Source organism: Nothobranchius furzeri, chromosome 3 (assembly GCF_043380555.1).
Source record: "Nothobranchius furzeri strain GRZ-AD chromosome 3, NfurGRZ-RIMD1, whole genome shotgun sequence".
Lineage (NCBI taxonomy): Eukaryota > Metazoa > Chordata > Actinopteri > Cyprinodontiformes > Nothobranchiidae > Nothobranchius > Nothobranchius furzeri.
Genome location: NC_091743.1, coordinates 42,029,735 through 42,050,386, shown reverse-complemented (window position 1 = coordinate 42,050,386; position 20,652 = coordinate 42,029,735). Strand labels below are relative to the sequence as shown.

General features: G+C 44.2%; 1 protein-coding gene across 2 annotated transcripts in view; it reads left to right on the top strand.

Annotated features, from left to right (window-relative positions):
* Positions 1-20,652, top strand: part of cntn4 (contactin 4) — a 322,925-nt gene that overhangs the window by 171,764 nt on the left and 130,509 nt on the right. The gene's annotated exons all lie outside the window — the stretch shown is intronic.

Below are 20,652 nucleotides of genomic sequence, written 5' to 3'. Positions count from 1 at the left end.
GTGGGGGGAGAAGAGAAGGGAAGAGAAGAGGAAAGGAGAAGAGAGGAAGAGAGGAGACTAGGAAGGCCATGAGGAAACTGAGGCCCTGTCCACACGTAGCCGGGGATCTGCCAAAACGTAGATATTTTTCTACGTTTTGGCCTGTCATCCACACGAAAACGGAGTTTTTTAAAAACTCCGGCCAAAGTGAAGATCTGCGTTTTCTCCGTTTTGGGTGTCTGCGTGTGGACGGACAAAACCGGAGTTTTAAGGTCCGCAACGTCACTTTCCGTGACAAAAAATGCTGACATCACGTGTGCGACCTGTGTTTACACTAGCCGACAGCATGGATGCCCTCAGAGCTGCGCTCGCTTTATTAATTGTCCAAGCGCCTTCTGCTTGTTTGTTTTTGCAAGAGGAATTACTGCTCCTTGCGGAAGACCACAGACGAAGGACGAGGTTAAGAACAGGGGAAGTACTGCCGCCTACAGGTCTGGCATGTCCTTAACAACGTATTTATCCGGGTACGTGTGGACAGAGTTTGTTTTTAAAACGAGGTGGTGTGGATGCAAGTTTTTGGGGGGGCGGATATTCGTTTAAAAAAAAAACCCCGGCTACGTGTGGACTAGGCCTCAGGGTTAGTCATACAGGGAGAGGTGGTTCCTGGAGTGATTAACAGATGAAGGTCAGGTGTGTGAGGTGCTGAAACTTTCATTTGAGAGGAAAAATTGTTGAATTTATTGGCTTCTGATACTCAATGTATGTTTCACATTTAAAATATGGCACATTTAATGTAAATGTAAAAAAAAAGGAATCAAATCTTTGTGGCCTGCAAGTGTTGTAAACTGTTGGTGTCACACAAATTGTAACCCTTATATCCCCAACATTATAGTTTTTTATAAAAGTAATAATCTATGAGTAATCTCGCACCTTCAGTTGACTTTTTAATCTTTCTTTTAAATCATCTGCTTGTTTTCTTTCTTTGACAGTTTCTGTCTGTTTCTCATCTTCTGGTCTTGTTATTCTGTCACAAAGGAACACATTTTACTTACTTTAAAACAGGTGTAACTATGACAAAACTATGAAAGGATGAGCCGTCTCCTTGCCATGTCTAAAGTCAGGACACATATTCACGGCGAGGCGTCCTTCCAGTACTACGGTCCTCTCCTCTGGAACGAGCTGCCAGGGGGCCTCATGGCTGCTGAGAACATTCATGCTTTTAGAAACAGGCTCAAGACTCCTCTTTTTAGCTTAGCTTTGAACTGAATACTATCACTTTTTAAATTAACTAATTACTTAGTTTATTTATTTTATCTATTTATTTTATTTATTTAATGTATTCTTTCTCTATACGTGCTTTTCAAACACGTTTTTTACCATGATTTATGATCAACATAATTTTAATATCTATATAACTTTTTATATTACAATTCTCATTTTAGCTCTTTGGATTTTATATTTTAACCTTAATTTGACCTTTTTCCAGTGCGTCCTCTGTGGGAGCCCTCTGCCCCGGTGGCGGTGATCGGCTGTGGCGGCCTGGGTGCTTTCCATGTGTGCCTGGGTGGTGGTGGGGTGGGGGGTGGGGTCTCTGCCTTCCCTGCGCTGGGCACCCTGTGTCAGTGCCTCGGCTGCTGCTGTGGATCTGCTGCTATCGGGGCGGATGGCTCCCCTGATGGTGTTTGCTTAACCTTATCTTAGCTGGTCTGGCTCATCTGATCTCAGCCACTAATGTTTTTTTACCATGGGGAAGGGGGCATGTATGCATGTGTATGTGTGCGTGTGTATATGCGTGTGTGTGTGTGTGTGTGTGTGTGTGTGTGTGTGTGTGTGTGTGTGTGTGTGTGTGTGCGTGCGTGCGCATGCGTGCGTGCGCGTGCGTGTGTGCTGGAGGATGAGTGTTGTGAAGGGGTTGTTATTGTCAGACAGTTTTTAAAATTCTTGGGAGGGAATGTGGGGCCTTTTTAACTTGTTAGGCACTTTGAGTTGCATGTATTGTAGGAGTAAGTGCTTTATCAGTTCTATATATGTCAGCACGCCCCAGGGCAGCTGTGGCTACATCGTAGCTCATCCCCACCAGTGTGTGAATGTGTGTGTGAATGGATGAATGATACACTGAAGTGTAACACGCTTTGGAGTCACTACTCTGAGAGGCGCTATACAAGTGCGGGTCATTTATCATTTATCATATATAAATAAAGTTTGATTGATTGATTGATTGATTGATTGGTTGATTGATTGATGACTTAAGCACTTTGAAAGGAGTTGATTTGAATCGCTTTACAGAACTTTTTCCATCCTGGTGACAAACTGTAAATAAAAGGTTCTGGGACTAACAGACAGAATGAAGAGTCATTTCTGCTGAATCTCCATGGTCACCATGGAGCCACACAGACCAGGCTGCTGCCCTTCGGTTCACATCCAGCACCAAACCTCAATAATCAGAGAGACGTTGACCAACCTGCCCTTCATGACTTCCTCTCAGCTTCATGACCAGTTTGATTTAATGCGTTAGAAACCATTTCACATTCCAGACGAAGCTCAGATCTGTGACACGGATCACATCGAAACAGCTTCAGTCTAAATGTGATTGATGACTCAGCGTAAATCTGATCCATCCTTTTTTAATTGGGCTGTGACAAAGTAGGTGTGCCAAAGTATTCCTCTGCTGTGCTGTGATAAAATAAAATAAAATCAATAAAATAAAATAAAATTAAAATTAATAAATAGATAGATAAATAAATAAATGAATAAATATAAATTACAGCTACTTTTAAGGCTTGACGTTTGTAGATGAGGAGCTGGGAACATTTTGTTGTCAGGCACAAAAAGCCGCATTTACTTTAAGTGAAGTTTTTATTTCATTTTCCGTCTGATTAATTCAAGCCAAACAACATGTATTCATGGCTGTTTGCTGTCCTGCTGAAGGCAGCTGTTGCCCTGACACTGAGGCACAAGTTGTTTGCTTTCTCTTCAACAGCTAAATGAGGAGATCAATACCAGTTTGAACCAGTACAGAGAGGGTTGGATTAACATTTAGAGGATATGAAATATTTACAAACCAATAGCTCCTCTAGAATCATAAACCTTCTGGTGAGAAAGAGCACGTGTGAATTTCTTTACAGGGAATGGGAAAATGTGGGAATAAACAAAAGGACAAGAATTGAATGGAATGCCACACCACCTCTTTATTCAGAGAACAAGAACTTAGCTCCTGGTTTAGAGGTCCCCCAAACTTGTATCCCACACATTTGTATTTATTACCTAAAAATTAACAGATTTTTGAAACGTACAACATTGTAGAACCAAAAGGACAAACCTGAAGACAGACTCATTGATGGAGAACATGCTCCGATAGAAATAGCTTCCATGAGTCTTTTACAGCAGTTTTCCAGAGTAGTAAAGTTCTCAAGAGTCGTGGTGAGATTTTCATCAGGACTGACTGATTGTGTGGAGACATGGCGCTGGCCATGTCTCCCCTGATACCAGAACCCACATTGCCACATCGTTCACCTTAGGATGCATCCAAGTTGGTTGTGTTAGCAGATTTAGTTTTTATCAGTTATCTGAGAATTTTACAAACAACGGTTGTTTGTTCTTTGTCAGACTTGTAAAAATCTAAATATTGCCATGCTACTGAACTACTGTAACCTTTTATCGGAACCGTTTCTTCTGCCTCTTATTGCTGCAATGTTTAAAACTACAATAGAAAATCTGCTAAACTAATTAGCATCAATCATTTGTATGCCTCTTAACAACATTCCAACATAGTAAATTGTTAAGTGTCTTGTCCAAGGACACAACAGCAGCATTCTCTGGTCGGTGCCGGAATCAAACCTGCAACCTTCCGATTACTGGACAACCCGCTGTACCTCCTGGGCTACTGCTGTCCCCTGCATGGTTATAAACATTTTGTGGAGATCAAAAAAATTATAAAAACAATAAAGTGGTTCTCTCACATTTGTCTAAACGTCTCAGCCAATAACACGGCTTGATCTAAAACCAACTATTGGACCATCCAGTCATCGGTGTCACTGAACCGCCACACTTCCCTGGGTCCTCCACTCATTACACTCTCACCCATTCAGCAACAGAACACCGCTGGTGTGAGAGGTTCTCCGCTCAATAACATCAGAGAAGGAGAAAGAGCCGGCTGCTACCACTTCAGCTTTAGGACAAACTACCAGAGTCCCAAAAAGAAAATCACCATTTGAAGTCACGGACAACAGAAGACTTTTGGACCTGGAATATAGCGACTGGTGTTTAGCTCTCTTTTGTTTACTGTAGCAATGTAGGTTCTGGTATCAGGTATCATGGCCCGTGTATGATAACCAACAGGAAGGGTGAAATTGGCGTGATCGTGTTTTAAAGCTAGCTTGTTCTGCGCATACTGCTTTGAGGGGGAAGGACTTGGGGGAAGGACTTGGTGACAGAGCATGCCTGGGTCTGTGTTTTTGATTAGTTTGGAATAAGTGATCTCTTGTATGAAGTTACATAATGTAATGAAAAAAAAATGTTATTGACTCTATTTTATATCACACATCTATCGATAGGTACTTAACATTACTGAATTACTGCCCAGCCCTACTAGGCATAAAAACAAACTAATCATTAATCTGCCCTAAATGCTCACGCACTAATAACTAAATGCACTTTTTTGTTTTATATCAGAGGATAGTTTTGAAGCTTCGTGTCTGTGTACCTGCAGCAGACTTTAAAGCTTTATCTTCGCTCTCACTGGAGCTGCAACAGCTGCTTCGATTACCTTCCCTGAGCTGACAGCCACCTAACGCAGAGAACAGATTTATAGGCTGCTCCGCTACAGTGAAAAGGCTATGTGTGTGGCGTTGATTGTAGCCTAATTGTTTGGACTATGTATCCTTTTGGCTTTGACCCGTTAAAAGAGATAAACCTGATTGCAGTCTGGAGTGTTTGAATCATCTGCAAATTCTTCGTTCTTTGTGTCGTGAAAAGTTGCTTCACAGTTTCTTCACAGATGCCAGTTTGTGCTGCAATAATCCAATTAGAGTTTGGTATTTAAGACCAACAGGGAAATAATACCAACATGTCAGGTACCTTCAGGCCCACGAAAACTCCCCTCGTGACACGTGTCTCCTCTCTAATAAACAGAGTCGATTCCAAGTGTCAATTAGGAGTTGATTTTAGTGAGCTGCACGTCTCCGCTGTAATAACTTCTGTCACCACGTCATTCAGCCTGATGAACTAACAGGCGACTTGCTGCGTGAAGGAAATGCCACACAGTGTTTTGAAATGTTTACAGTCCTCGCATTCAGTGATTAAACTGCAGCCCTAAATTAGTGCAGGCATATTCTAAATGAGCAGTTTGATAAAACAAGAGAGAAAAATCAAAACCAGAAAGAAGCCGGCCTGTCAGCAAGCATTTTTAATGTGATCACAACAGTTATTTTTAGTACACAATCACTCAATCAAAGTAATGTTAAGAAAGCTCGTCCAACTCACATTTACTGGCCAGAATGTCGACACTAAATGCTCACTCCAACGCCAATAAGCTGCTGGAGACAGGATCACGGGAGAGAGACAGAAATGAAAAGCTGTCCCTCAGCAGACAAAGAGCTTAGGAGTTTATCACGGCAGGTTGTAACTGCTTCTAAATGAAACTCACGTCTACTTGTGGCAACGATAACGTCTCTGCAGATTGGTTAGCTTGTCACAATTTAAAAATGGTGTTTCTGACCTGAAGCTTTGTGACTCAAGGCCAATAATCCTTGGGACAGCAGTAGGTCAGGAGGTAGAAGTTGCAGGTTCGATACCGGCTCTGACCAGAGAATGCTGCTGTTGTGTCCTTGGGCAAGACATTTAACCCTCCTTGCCTGCTGCTGGTGGTGATTGAAGGGAACAATGGTGCCTGTGTTCAGCAGGCCTCACCTCTGTCAGTGCACGCCAAAGGGGAGCTGTAGCTATCTCATCCCCACCAGTGTATGAATGTGTGTGTGAATGGGTGACTGACTGATACTGGTTGTGCAGTAGAACTGTAAGAAGGCGCTATACAAATACAGGCCATTTCCCATTTAAAAGATACAATTTCAGACTGTCTTATTTTGAATCATGACAGTGACTTTGGACAGATTAAATAAAAATGTGTACTTTTGTGTCAGCTGTTAGCGTTCCTAATATGCTGTTGTGCATGATTCTCTACTACCGACACTTCTACTATCGATTTTCTTTTGCATAGACCAATGTATAGACCATCGTATATACCAATGAATCAACCAACTTATAGACCAACATATAGACCATCGTATAGACTATTGTACAGACCATCATTTAGACCAACCTGTAGACCAACCTATAGACCAACGTATAGACTATCATACAGACCATCATTAAGACCAACCTATAGACCAACGTATAGACTATCGTACAGACCATCATTTAGACCAACCTATATACCAACTTATGGACAATCATATAGACTATCGTACAGACCATCATTTAGACCAACCTATAGGCAATCGTACAGACCATCATTTAGACCAACCTATAGACCAACTTATGGACAATCATATAGACTATCGTACAGACCATCATTTAGACCAACCTATAGGCAATCGTACAGACCATCATTTAGACCAACCTATAGACCAACGTATAGACTATCGTACAGACCATCATTTAGACCAACCTATAGACCAACTTATGGACAATCATATAGACTATCGTACAGACCATCATTTAGACCAACCTATAGACCAACGTATAGACTATCATACAGACCTTCATTTAGACCAACATATAGACCAACGTATAGACCAACGTATAGACTATCATACAGACCATCATTTAGACCAACCTATAGACCAACGTATAGACTATCGTACAGACCATCATTTAGACCAACCTATAGACCAACTTATGGACAATCATATAGACTATCGTACAGACCATCATTTAGACCAACCTATAGGCAATCGTACAGACCATCATTTAGACCAACGTATAGACTATCGTACAGACCATCACTTAGACCAACCTAGAGACCAACGTATGGACAATCATATAGACTATCCTACAGACCATCATTTAGACCAACCTATAGACCAACTTATAAACCAACTTACAGTTATCATGACAATTTAGCAACTGAAATTTCCTCCAGTGGTCACCTTTGGAAGTTTCACCACACATTACTGGTGAAGAAATGCAAAAGGGTAAAAAGTTTCCTTGGTTTACCGGATCTCAACTCCTGCAGATTCTCCTAGTTTATTCTGTAGTATGCTTGACTATTTACTTTTCTAATATATTGAGTTAAAATGAGTCATTGGAGAAGAAAAGAAAAACCATGGAGTGTGTGTGGGTGAGTAGATGGTTAACCTGGATAAGGAAGATTCCGTTTTGAACAACAGAAGAAGACTGAGACACTTTGTCCATGTTTATATACAGTTTTAAGTGTTATTCTCTACTTAAAGATTTCATTCTGGTCCACAAATACCACTGTGTTGTAGGATCAGACAGCTAGAAAGGTGTTTTGGTGGAAGAATGGAAGATGAGCTGCATTGGAGAGTAAATAACTTTACATTTCTGTTAAGTGTGAGTGACCTGTGGGAGTGATTAAAGCTCACTAAACCAATGACAGAGTGATGATACAGAGTGTAAACACTCATCCGATATGCGTTGAACATAATTTTGATGAATCCTTCTGTTTATGTGATTAAACACTGTATTGGACCGTAGTAAAAAAGCTGTGCTGCCTCAGTGGGAAAGCTGTTTCATGCTCTACTTGTGGCATAAATCCAGGAAGCGGTTCAGTCATCATTCTTCACTTTTGCTCCCATTTTTATTGAAAATCTTTTGGGCCTATCAGGAGATATGCAGTGGTGTGTCTGTGAGTGTCACATAAATTCAATGAAACAAGATGACTAATGGAAAAAAGGCCCACAGAACCACTAAGCATCTGAGGATGTGAATAAAAACAAATCTGCAGGCAGCTGAGAAGTCCATCCATCCATTTTCTTTGACTGCTTATCCACAAAGGGGGGCAGCTGAGAAGTGATAAGGAACAATCACGATTGTCTATGTAGTAGCTCCCTTGATTTGTAGGATTTTTTTTTAATCTATTAAAGAAGAAAATTTCCAATCCAGACAACTTTTAGAGTGTCTGATTTATTTATTATTGTCATCGTTCTTGTTGGTGACATGGGAGGATGAAGAGTGTTACACAAATGTCCAGAAGTTATTAATAAACATGCAAAGTCAAACTCACTTCATAAGGTTTATGACGTCTTCTTTGTTTGTTGGGTAACTTTTGTTAACAGAAACTTCCTTTTTTTAATTGAATCTCCTGTTAGACATGTTATCTGCTTCCTAATTAAAAGCCCTTTAGATCATTTTGTTAACGCTGCCACAAGCATCATCTCACCTGTCCTTGGATATCTGCGCCTAAAAGGTGAAGCTGATTCTGGTTCCTCCCACTTGTTCATGAAGCTCAAAGTGACCTTGTAGCACGATACGGTGCCGTCTGTTGGACAATTAGCCCTCACTGATCTTACCTCTTTGTGTGATTGTTACAAGGCTGCTTTGCCAGTTGCCACAAACCAGTGACAACTGCTGCAAAAACCGCCATTTTTGTAAAAAAAAAAATCCATCATGACCAGCTGAAGTCTGTGTTAGCCCCTCCCACCCACCTTGATAGGTGAGTCTGACCAAATGAAATTAATACATGGTGAACTAACCAAGGAATCATTCAATCACGATTGATTTTTTATGGATTAGATTTCCGTATGGCACATTCCAATAATTACATCTTTTATAAATTATCTATTTCAGAATTAACTCATTTAATTACAGTCAACTAACTACTTATTGTTTTATTTTCTTTCAACCCTCCATTGTGTCAAAGCTTTAAATTTGCTATACAGATAAAGTTTCATTTGACTCGTTGAACACTTGATTTGTAGGTATGAAACATTTAAACACAGTTAGAAAGAAAAACAACCTTCTGTCATCTTTCTCAGTTTCAGACTAAACAAAACCATCTTGTTGTGTTTCCTAGACTCAAAGAAGACCTAACTCAGTGTGGCATCAGCAGCCTAACAGTCAGTAATGGTTGTCCCGCAGGAAAACGCATTACAATTTAATTAAGTTTTGCACGTGGGTGGCACATCCAAAGAAACCCCCCACCATTCCTTTTGAACACCATATGGCTGTAAACTTTTCCATATAGTTCCCCGAGCCTTGGTGCATACTGCAGGCATCTAACGGGGTTCTACCTGCCAGAGGGGTGTCTCAGAGGACACATTCTATACAGCAGACAGCTGTCCTGCATGGTGTGTGCACTGCACGCGTGTCCATGCAGAATGATGCGTTCGGTCAGAAGGACAAACTTGGAAATGAACAGGATGGTGATAGTAAGAGGGAGATGGAGATTTCAGGTGAATAAGGATTGGTGGAAATGAGTTAGTGTGCTGCTACCAAGTGCTCATTCATCACACACAAGACAGGACTAGAAAGGCTTCTGTTCAGTCCACTTGTGCATTGTATTGACAACAAAATCAAAACCCATCATTCACTGGTAGTTGACTACATGTGGGATGGTTGTGTGTAAGTAAGTAAGTAAGTAAAAGTGTATTTATATAGCGCCTTTCACAGATATAAATCACAAAGCGCTGTACAACATGATAAAGATCAGGGCAAATACCTCTAACCAATAAAAACATCAGAAAAACAATAGCAGTGATAAACGTAGAAAATAAAATCATGAGTATAAACAAAGTGAAGGTGTGAACACGAACAAAGCCATCTTTTAGAACATTTAGGGAGAGAACGCCTGGATGAAAAGGTGAGTTTTTAGATCATTTTTAAAGACCTCTACAGTGTTAGAGAGACGGAGATTTGAAGGTAGACTGTTCCAAAGTCTGGGTGAAATAGTCTGAAAGGCCCTGTCCCCTTTGGTTTTCAGTCTGGTTCGAGGAACAGCCAGGAGGTTTTCAGATGTGGATCTAAGGTTCCGAGAGGTGGTGTGTGGGGATAAAAGCTCAGATAGGTAGCTTGGAGCCTGGTTGTTAAGAGCTCTATAGGTCAGGACTAAAACTTTAAACTGTATTCTATATTCTACCGGGAGCCAGTGGAGGGATTGTAAAACTGGAGTGATGTGAGCTCGTCTGCTGGATTTGGTTAGGAGTCTGGCTGCTGCATTTTGGATGGCTTGAAGGCGTGAGAAGGAGGTTTTGCTGAGACCAGTAAAAAGAGCGTTACAGTAGTCTAAGCGTGATGACACAAAGGCATGGATGATTTTCCCAGATCTGCAGTAGAAACCAGTTTACGGACTTTTGAAATGTTTCTCAGTTGAAAGAGTGTGTGTGTGTGTGCGTGTGTGTGTGTGCATGTGTGTGTGTGTGTTCATGACGTTAGCGATGCAACTGCACTGTTAGCTTCAGTGTGTATTGGATACAACTGACAGCTGTGTTGCAATGTATTGTTGTCTCTCTTTGGTAATGGTTGTCTCTTTGGCAATGGTAAACACCATTGATTACTGTACCTGCTCTGTTCTGGTTGTTTTTGAGGCACATTGAACGCACCATTGAACCATTGCATTAGTTATTGTGGAAGCCAGGTGGTGCACAGCCACAGTTAGAAAAAAACAACCATCCTCAGACATATTTCCCAAAGTCCTGACAATTTGCACACATGGTCCGTGATACGTTCTCTGGTCTCTGCAGCACATTCTTCTGAACAATTTAAATTATCTGCATGCCGAAGGCTTTAAGGGAGGTCATTTAACCCTCCCACTGTCCTAATGGGTGTGACCCCTTGAGGAAAGTTGATAGGTTTTTTCTGTATTTAATGTTCCTTTTTGAGTCCTAAAGAACGTCTCAGGACATTATTTCTTTCCTTTCCAGTATTTTGACTGTGTGAATGCTCCTCTGTAGGCCCGCTGATATCTCTGGAATGTGGTATCCTAGGAGACGAGCCTGTAACTCTGTAACTCGAGAAGGCCCCGCCTTCTTCGTCCCGTGTTTCAATAAAACTGCTGTGGAACTGAGTAAGGGTAGAGAGGTAATGGCGGAGCTCTGGTGGGGTTTGTGCCAGCGTCTTCTCTCTGCTGTTCTGGTAACACAGCATAAAATGAACCAACTCCCCTCTGTGTGTGTGTGCTTATTTCAGGTTCAGGGGTTAAGGAAAATAAAAATAACCTAACATATGGTGCCGTGAACCCGTCCACGTAGCCCGGTGCTGCGCGGCGCCACTTCCTCCTCGAGTCTCTGTGGTTGCCTTGTCCGCCGGCTGCCGTGAGCACCACCTCACCCCTGCCACATGGACCTCAAGGGATAAACCATCAACCCTGATCAATGGTCAACTTTCCTTGTGGGGTCACCCGTAAAGACAGTGAGAGGGTTAAAGCAATTTCTTATTTAGGAATGTAAGTTTGCCAAAATGTGTTTAACCGGTTATTGAAGCCCTTAATGGTTAATACTCGATTAACCAAAGTAGTATGGCAAGACTCTTGAGGACTATTGTGGACATTAGAAAGGTGTACTGTGGTATGGAAGACTGGGGTGGTTGTCCCCAATTTTAATAGAAGGAACCAAAGGGTGTGTTATCACACTCCTCAGCCTCCCTGGAAAGGTCTGCTCAAATGTACTGGAGGGTCGGGTTGATAGTTGAATCTTGGTTTGAGGAGGACTTCTGTATTTTTGGTATTGATGGTGCATCTGTGGTGTGTGTGAGGGTTGTGTTTTTGTATCACCCTTGCTAGAGTCATGGGAGTTTGTCCAACCAGTCCACGTACATTCTGTGGATCTGGAGAAGACCTGTGGCCGTGGCCCAAGAGGCATGCTGTGTGGGAAACTCAGGAAGTATGAGTTGATAAGGACAATTTAGTCCCTGCACAGTGTGAGTCTGATCCCTGATCCTGACAGGAACCTGTTCCCGATGAGGTGTTGGAGGGAAGTTTGCAGTTTAGTGTTGTAGCGTTGTGGTTTATGCTCTTTTATGAAAGAGGAACCATTCTACATGATAATTTGTGATATTAATTTTATTAAATTAATAACCAAATTGTATAGTTTTAAGAAGACTCAAAGGTTGTTTTCATCGATAAACTGTCGATAATATCCGTGGGTCTGTGTTTCAGTTCAATGAAGAAACAAGTTGGATAATTAAAAGTTTTAATTCTTCAAATTAAACTAATGATTTTGAAATTGACAAACAGGAAATCACAATCAACATTGGCAACTTTGTGGGACAATCTTTAACAGTTGATATTGTAAACTTGCTCAAATAGACCTTCTGTTGGAGGTGCTGAAGGTTGAGAGTGTTGAGGGTCTGACCTCATGAGGAAATTACTATGCAGTGATTTTCTCCAAAATGACTGTGCTTAAATTGCTCTGAAAAGCAAATAATCACATCAGCGCCAAGAAACTTCATTTCCCATGATGCTTTGCACACGGAAGCATTGGGTGATGTCACCGCCTAGTACCAGAAACACGTTCTGCGCATGTGCGGGAAGCCGTGGAGCTTTTCCCGCGAACTAAGACCATAAATCTTCAGCAGAGACAAAGAAACCTCGTTCTTTTGCCCAGGATACCTGGCGGTAAGGACACGCTTGTCGAACGCTCCGACAACTTGAGCACGCGGAAGCTCTAAGTGCCCAAGTTGAGCCCACGCAACCGCTGGAAGCCACTCAACTCCATCGGGACCTGACTGGGAACGAGCGGAGCTCCATTCAGCTCTCAGAGACGCTGTAAGTTGTCAAACTCAGCACAAAAGAAACTTCGTTCTCTTTGTGTCCAGCCCGTGGAGAAACACTCCCGGAGAACGCCAAACAACGGAGAAAGCATCAAACCGATGGATGACGCTGAAAACTGCGGGGAAACACGGAGAACCGTCAAATCAAACAGCTGGGACGCCTTGCTGCTCTGGTGATCAGAAAACTCATTTCTCTCTCTCCTTTTCTTCTCCCGTTTCCTCTATAGTCCAGAATAAGCAATAAAACCGCGCTATTGCTTAAAAGTAGCTTCGTGTCTTCCTCTTTCGCTCCCAATTCGTCCGTCGGGTCATTGTGAAAGAATAAACTGCTTATTGATCATTGTTTGGTATCTTTAATGTTTTCTGCTTGGCCACGTGGTTAAACTAAAAGATATTATTCGTGATTAATCTTTTGTGTTGTTTCATGATCCTTTGAAATGTTTTGAGTGATTTAAGGTTAAGTTACTGATGATTCTAAGTGCCTTGGAAGTTAAAATGCAAGTTGCCACCCACACTTTAGCCAGACAAAGGGGTCAGCCATCTTGTATTCAAGACTCCATTTTGAATACATACACACGCACACACACACTACTCCTTTGCGAGAACAAAGGACCCCATTCATACATCCTCCATCACACGCAAACACATCCATCTTCGATCATATCACATGGTTATTATTCATTTATGCCACTGTCTATTAATTTGACAAATTGTTAATTAAACGTTATAAAATTCAGATTTTCGTCTCCAGTAGCTTTGTTGTGTCGAAGAGAAGTCTCTGCTCCAAGGATTCTACGAACTTCAAGAAAGACTGATAAGAGTTTTGGATTCAATTTTTCCCCGGTTAAAGGGGAATGGTGCCCCGTATATCTAAGAATATCTTAATTAATTAATAAATCAGTAAATATTTACATATTTACAGAATTTATTGAAGAATCCAAAAGTAAGTTGAAGCTTACTAATTGTTCGCTCCTAATAACCCCAACATTAATTGCTGCAGCCCGTGTGAGGCTTGGATACACAGAGATTTCTATCCAGCACAAACAAACAAATAAATCCAAAGAGCTTGAATTAAAAATAATCAGTTGTTCAGCCTTGAACCAGCAACAGAGTGGTGCTGATTTCGCTGAGCAGGAAGCTGCATCGAACTCTCACCAGTAACTCAGTGCTTCTTTAAAGGTGCAACGTGTAAATTAATTCTGGTTGACTTTTAGGTTAAAATTCAGTTTTTCCTTAAAGGTGCAACATGTAATTAATTCTGATAACCTTTTAGGTTAAAATTCAGTTCTTCATTAAAGGTGCAGTATGTAAGTAATTCTGACTAACCCTTTTAGGCTAAAATTAACTGCTAATTTAGCGACTTTAACTCACAGTGGCTATTATAACTAACTGAAACCTTCACTCAAAGACTGATAACACCCTGTTTGCTAATATTCTGAAGGAATAATAGCACATTTAACACTGCAAGTGTTGTAAGACGTTGCTACGGCAACGCACCAGCTTTTGCTAAAATACTGAAAGGAATAGTATTTTAAGCGTCAGTCACGGCATTCCGTGCAATTTAAAACGCTAAAACCTGTGCGCACAAAGGTTAATTTTGTGTTTTTCTGCTACAAAGCTAGCAGTTGCTGCCCAAAAGGTGCAGCTTGAGCTATCTGCAGAAGCTCTACTAGGCTATTTTTGGTTCGGTTGTTAAAATGGAGGGACAGAGTAGTGAAGTGACCAACTCCCAGCAACCAGGTGGCGCTGCGGCCCACGACTATGAACCTGGCCTACTTTCTGGACAAATATTGTCCAAACTGGTCGCGGTTGCTCGAGAACCCGACTACCTTTCTAGGGATTTCACTGAAGAACAGCGTAGCGACGAGCTAGAAGCTGTAATTGATCAAATAGAAAACCCGGATGGTACAAAACCAATCCAGGTTCACTTAGCTAAGTTAGCCCTGATCCTCTATCAGAGAGGACTCCAACATGATCGAGAGATCATGAAGCTCCAGAGCATGCTAGCTGAAAGGCAGCAAAATGGAAGGCAGAAGGATGATGAGGAGGAAGACGAAACCAGCACCGATTCTGGGGAAGATGGGGAGAAGACCCCGCCCCCTTCTGCTGATGACAACAGACAGTGGGAAGGGGGGAAACACCACGACGCTGAGGCTGAGCCAGAGTCCTCTCCCACACCGGTACGAAAGCAAGCCGGCAAAGCCAACCAGGGTCCGCCCAGGACGACCGGCAAACCGCAGTTGGTTTCCTCCACCCGAGGAAGCGAGGGACAGTCGTCCCGCTGTAAAGGTAGACCACTTGTTCTCAAGATACCTGGTAACCTACCTCCTGATACATCTCCATATGATAATCGACAGTATGTGGTGTGGGACTCTCTGGACGGACGCACGCCGCAGGGGAGAGATGAAGCTTATCTGTCCCAACCTTCGGCCCCGTTCCCTACACACACTATAGGGCATTCAGGACCACCTAGGGGCCGAGAGCAGTTCGCCCTCGAACCCCAGGTTGGACCACCACCCTCATCTTCACGGCCTTCTCAATCAGTGAGAAGTCGACCAGCTGAGCGGCACCTCTATTTAGACCGCTCCCCCAGTCCACGAAGGGTGCAAGGTGCCGATTGGGGTTATGCACCCCAAGCTGCACCTCAACCATCCACCCATCCTAGCTACTCCGGTATTCGGCATGCCGATAACCAGCTGCAGGACAAAGCATCCTACGCCAGTCCATACCCGGCCAGAGCGTATTACGCAGAAGCCCCAGTTGAAAGACGCAGGCTGCACTACGCAGACGTGCCCCGGGAGGAGGACCTCCCAAGACACCCACGTGACGTGCCAGCAGCCCGCCACAGCATGCCGAACCCCGATTTGGGCCCCAGGAGTCAACATTGGGAGCCCAGAGCACACCAGCGATATCCAGCGCCCTTTGAGACAGAACGTGGGTCAGAGTCAGAGGATGACGCACCGTACCGCGAGTCAGGGCTCCGTGTACGTCAAATTGAATCGCTAGCTAAAGACATAGAACGCTTTGATCCTAACACCAATGAATCCAACGTCGACGATTATCTCAGGGAGATAGAACGTTGTCTGCTTGATCTTACAGCACCCTCTTCAAGGGAAAAGCTCAAGCTAATTTGGAAAACCACATCTAGAACGGTGCATGGTTTCATGGAAACTCTACCACCTGACATTCGAGATCGGTACTCCTCGCTCTGCCGAGCGTTGAGGGATGAATACGCCACGTATGCAGACTCCGCGTCAGCTACAATGGGGGCCTTCTCCATCAAACACGGGAGGAACGAACCCCCCAGAGAGTATTATCACAGACTCAAAAGTGCTTATTTCCAAGGTCGAAACGGCCCTGGGCTCGAGGAAGACCCTGCCTTCAGATCCCTGTTCATTCACAACCTGCACGAGTGTGTTCGATCCGAAGTCTCAATGTATTGTCGGATGAAGAAACTGACAACTCAGGAGATTAGGAGATACGCTCAACAGGCTTGGGAAGCCGGCGGGAAGCCCCAAAAGCCTGACGCACATCACCGCGTCATGCACCTAGCTCCCGACGCCAAGCCGCGTTTGGAGCTCGAAGGCACAGAAGCTCCACCCACTACGCCAAAATCTGCTAAACCTAGACCTGCTAAACCGCGAAAGCAGTCCCAATCTCCTCAACAGGGGAAGGGGGGTGCTGATTGGCCGCCTAGGTCTGGACAATCAGACAGGAAGTGGCCCAACCAAAACCAACGGCAGGCAGGTCGGAACAGTGGAAGGTTTAAGGAGCGCCGCCCACAGGTAGGTCCCGAACGCGAGTCCACAGGTGAGTACTTGACCAAAGCCGACCTCCAGGAAATGTTTCAGCAGTTCCTAGCTAAACAGAAGAAACAGCTGAGATCTGCAGATGAGACCCCTGCACCAAAGTCTTCTTCTAAGAAGCCAGACCCAGAGCCAACGTCAGCATGACTAGGCGTGGCTCAACCCCCCAGCGTGGCCAGGACCTACCTGATCAGCTGGGGAAACACTACTGGTAGATCACAGGAGTCTCCTGAAATCTACCCCCCAGAGAAACCTGATACTAAATTTCTGAAGTTCCTTGGTGACTTAACAAACCTTGATCATGCTCGCCGTTTGTACTGTAGCACCAACGTAGGTGGATGCATACAGGTTGATGCTCTGCTGGATACCGGCTCAGAAATCACCCTGATGTGCTCCACACTGTTCCATCGCGTGTCCGACACCATGCGGTCGCTCGGGAAACCAGTCCAGGTAGAACCCTGTGACCTGAAAATCACCAGCTACACCCAGACCCGGGAGTGTATCACTCACCGGGCATGGCTGGACATCACCTTCCAAGACATGACTCTGGTTCACCCGTTTTATGTCTGCCAGCTAGACACTGAACCACTTCTCATTGGTCAGGACCTGCTTGAACTTCTAGCTCCCCTCATCGACTGCCAGAAGGGTCAAATGTGGGCCCAGGTGGACACACCTAAGCCCTGGAACCCAGATAGCAGCCGACCATCCTCCATTCTTGAAGTCAACATAAGTGAGCAGCAAAACCCTTGTTCCAAGGTCATGGCCCTCCCTACGACTCCCACAGACGATGTCCGCCTACAAAGGCACGAAACCGCTCCTGGAAATCCTCTCCACACACATTCATCTTTTCTCTGCTCGCTGAAGAACGTCAGCCTGCAGCCATATGCACCACACATAGTTGGTGGTCTTACCATCAACTGCACCCACATCTCAGATGCTCGCCTTGCTCTTTGGTCAGAAAAGTCAGCAAACAGCCAGCAGACGTTTGAACACCTGCGTCAGAAGGACCCCCTTTTGGTCAGTGTGACACGTAGCCATCGGCTCTTGTCACCTACTTGGCCGCAGAGGCTCCTGAAAGCGCCAGAGGTCTGCTCTCTGACTATCCAGCTTGGAGCAAGACAGCTCACACATACATTCAGCATCATACCACAGCTTGATCCACCTGCACTCATTGGAGCAGATCTGCTGGTTCGACTCGGTGCCCAGCTGGACACTTGCAATCAATTCCTTTGGGCCCGTGCCACACCATCCTCTGAGCTTCGCTCAGAAGGCCCTGAACACTTGCTGTCCGGACAGACCATTCCACAGGCCTGCCGTGCAGTGGTTGAGGCCAGCACGGTTCTGCCCCCACTGGTCAAAGGAGTGCCTGTTCGTCTGACTCTGATGAAGCATCAGAAGCTGCCAGGCACACAGGCCTTCTTCCAGCCATCACCACACTTCTTGGAGCTCAACTTAGCCGTCTGTGGCACGCCACTCTTGGAGCTGAACAATCGTTCTGCTTACGTGTTGGTCGAAAATCCGACCCGGAGTCCTATCCACATGCTGGCAGGAAAGCCCTTGGGCATGCTGATAGATAGCTCATTCCATGACTTCGAACTTTCAGTCCCCGTGATCGGACAACTTCCGTTGTTCTTGAACGACAGACAGGTTGGTGTAGACACATTCAGTACTTTCCCCTCACAAATGATTACCATCAAGCGGCATGAAGCCCTTCCTGAGGAACCCATTTGCAGTGCAACCTTAGATACTGACGGAGGTCAGTGTCTAACGGTTTTTGCAATAAATACTCAACCCTCTGAGTCACCGGTTGAAAGCCCGGAACACCAGAGACCCTCCTCCTCTGAACCTTATGACGGCTTTGAGGCCGAAGTCAGCCAGCAGCTTGACAAAGCGGATGCGCTGGAGTCAGAGGAGCAGAGAGCAGAGCTTAGAAGCCTGTTCTATGAGTTTCAGTCCATCTTATCCAGGGACTCCCTGGACTGTGGACTCACAAACCTGCATACGGTTCGCATTCCAACGAACCCGAATGCCCCTCCTACTTTTGTACGTCAGTACAAGATTCCCCTCGCTGCTTATGAGTCGATCCAGGAGATCCTCGATCAGCTGAAGGAGAAAAACATCATCAGAGAGTGTAACTCCACTTACAACTCTCCCATCTGGCCGGTTCTGAAACCGACTGGGAAATGGCGTCTCACCATAGACTATTGTGCACTGAACAAACAAGTGCCTCTCTCCAGGTGGCCTATGTAGCGTTATGGATTTATGCTCTTTTATGAAAGAGAAACCATGCTACGTATTAATTCGGAATATTAATTTTAATAAATCAATAACCAAATTTTATATTGTTCAGAAGACTCAAAGGTTGTTTTCATCCATAAACTGCCGATAATATCTGAGTGTCTGTGTTTCAGTTCAATGAGGAAACAAGTTTGAAGGATTAAAAGTTTTAATTCTTCAAATTAAACTAATGATTTTGAAAATTGACAAACAGGAAATAACAATCACATTGGCAACTTTGTGGGACAATCTTTTAACAGTTTATATGCTGTTCTTGCTCAAATAGACCTTCTGGTGAATTTATGAAGATTGAGAATGTTGTGACATGAATGCGTGTGTGAGTCTGATTTTGCTTCAAGAAGAAACAGGTGTCTGAGTGAAGTGATGGTTTGGATAAACTTAGGTCTTATCAGAGAACTGCATCAAACGCTAAAACCGTGCTCTGTCTCACCGAACTCTTGTGGACCCTCTTTCGGATCCGGGCCGTGGAGGATGTTGTGGTTCATCCAGATGACACCGGCGGCTGACAGGAGACATAGGTGTCGAACGGAACCGGTCCAGAGTTGCCCTCGGTACACGTGGATGGTAGAGCGTTTTATCGATGCGCTTTCTTAAGTTAATTCACTCAGAAATCAAAAGACTCGGTAATGAGTCTTCGTTAGAAGTCGCGATTCAGCTATTCTGCCTGGCTTGGCAGAAACAGCGTGAAAGGGGGGAAGAACGAGCCAGCCGGCTCTGCCCCCCCTTTGGTTTTCAGGTCTGTTCTCTCCCGTTGTCCAACACGAACTGAATCATAAGACTGAAACTTACCAAAAACCTTTCTCTTCTCAAAGCAAACGTGCGTCATCAAATGTGTCTGGAGTTTACTGTGAGCAGGTGTGTGTGGATGTGTGTGAATGTTTGTGCTTGAGTGTGTGTGAAGGTCAGTAACAAACATTCTCAACATTATTTAAGAATGGATTCATTAAACCATTATAATTACCCCAAAGCTAAATAGTCATTCATTTGATTAATCACATTTATAATGAGCAAAATGATAATGGTTACTTTAACATTAAAATCAAGAAAAAGAAGTTTAAACTTTATGTTTTGACTTGGTCTGGGTACAACTCATGTAAACACATCTTCTGGTAGACTGCAGGTGGCAGATGTTATGGTTTCCTCCCAGACTCGCTGGCGTTCAGGTCTTAATCTGTGGGTGAAAGTTCTCAGCGACCCAGCTTTGACACAGCTGAGTCCAACACCACCATTGTGACAGAAAACTCATATTTCCTCACGTTACACCTATGATCCATTTAGATCAGGAGCTAGCCAGAGTCAGAGATGCTCGTTTCTTCTCTACGGCTGACGTAGCCAACGGCTTCTGGACCATGAAGGTTGAGCCGGCGGACCAGTATAAACTGGCTTTCTCCTTTGGAAATCGCCAATATACTTGGAACCCCTGCCCCTTTGGCTACTCTAACTCACCTGCCGAGTTCAACATCTTCCTCCACAAAGCCATGTCAGATGCTGCTTCCAGAGGGAACCTCATATATGTCGATGACATCTTGATGAGGAGTCGAACCTTCGAGGAGCACCTAGCCGAACTCCGTCACGTGCTGCAACAGCTTGCTGACGCCGGAGCTAAATTGGCAATTCTCAAGGGACAGTGGTGTCGAACCAAAGTGGAGTATGTTGGACTGCTGGTGGGCCCTAATGGAGTCGAGCCCCAAGCGGGACGCATTAGGGCCATTCAGGACATCAAAGCCCCAGCTAATCTGACTGAACTCAGGAGCTTCCTCGGAGTCTGCAACTACTCCAGACAGTTCATTGAGGAGTACGCTGAAATAGCGAGGCCCCTTACTGAGCTGCTTCGGAACGACACACC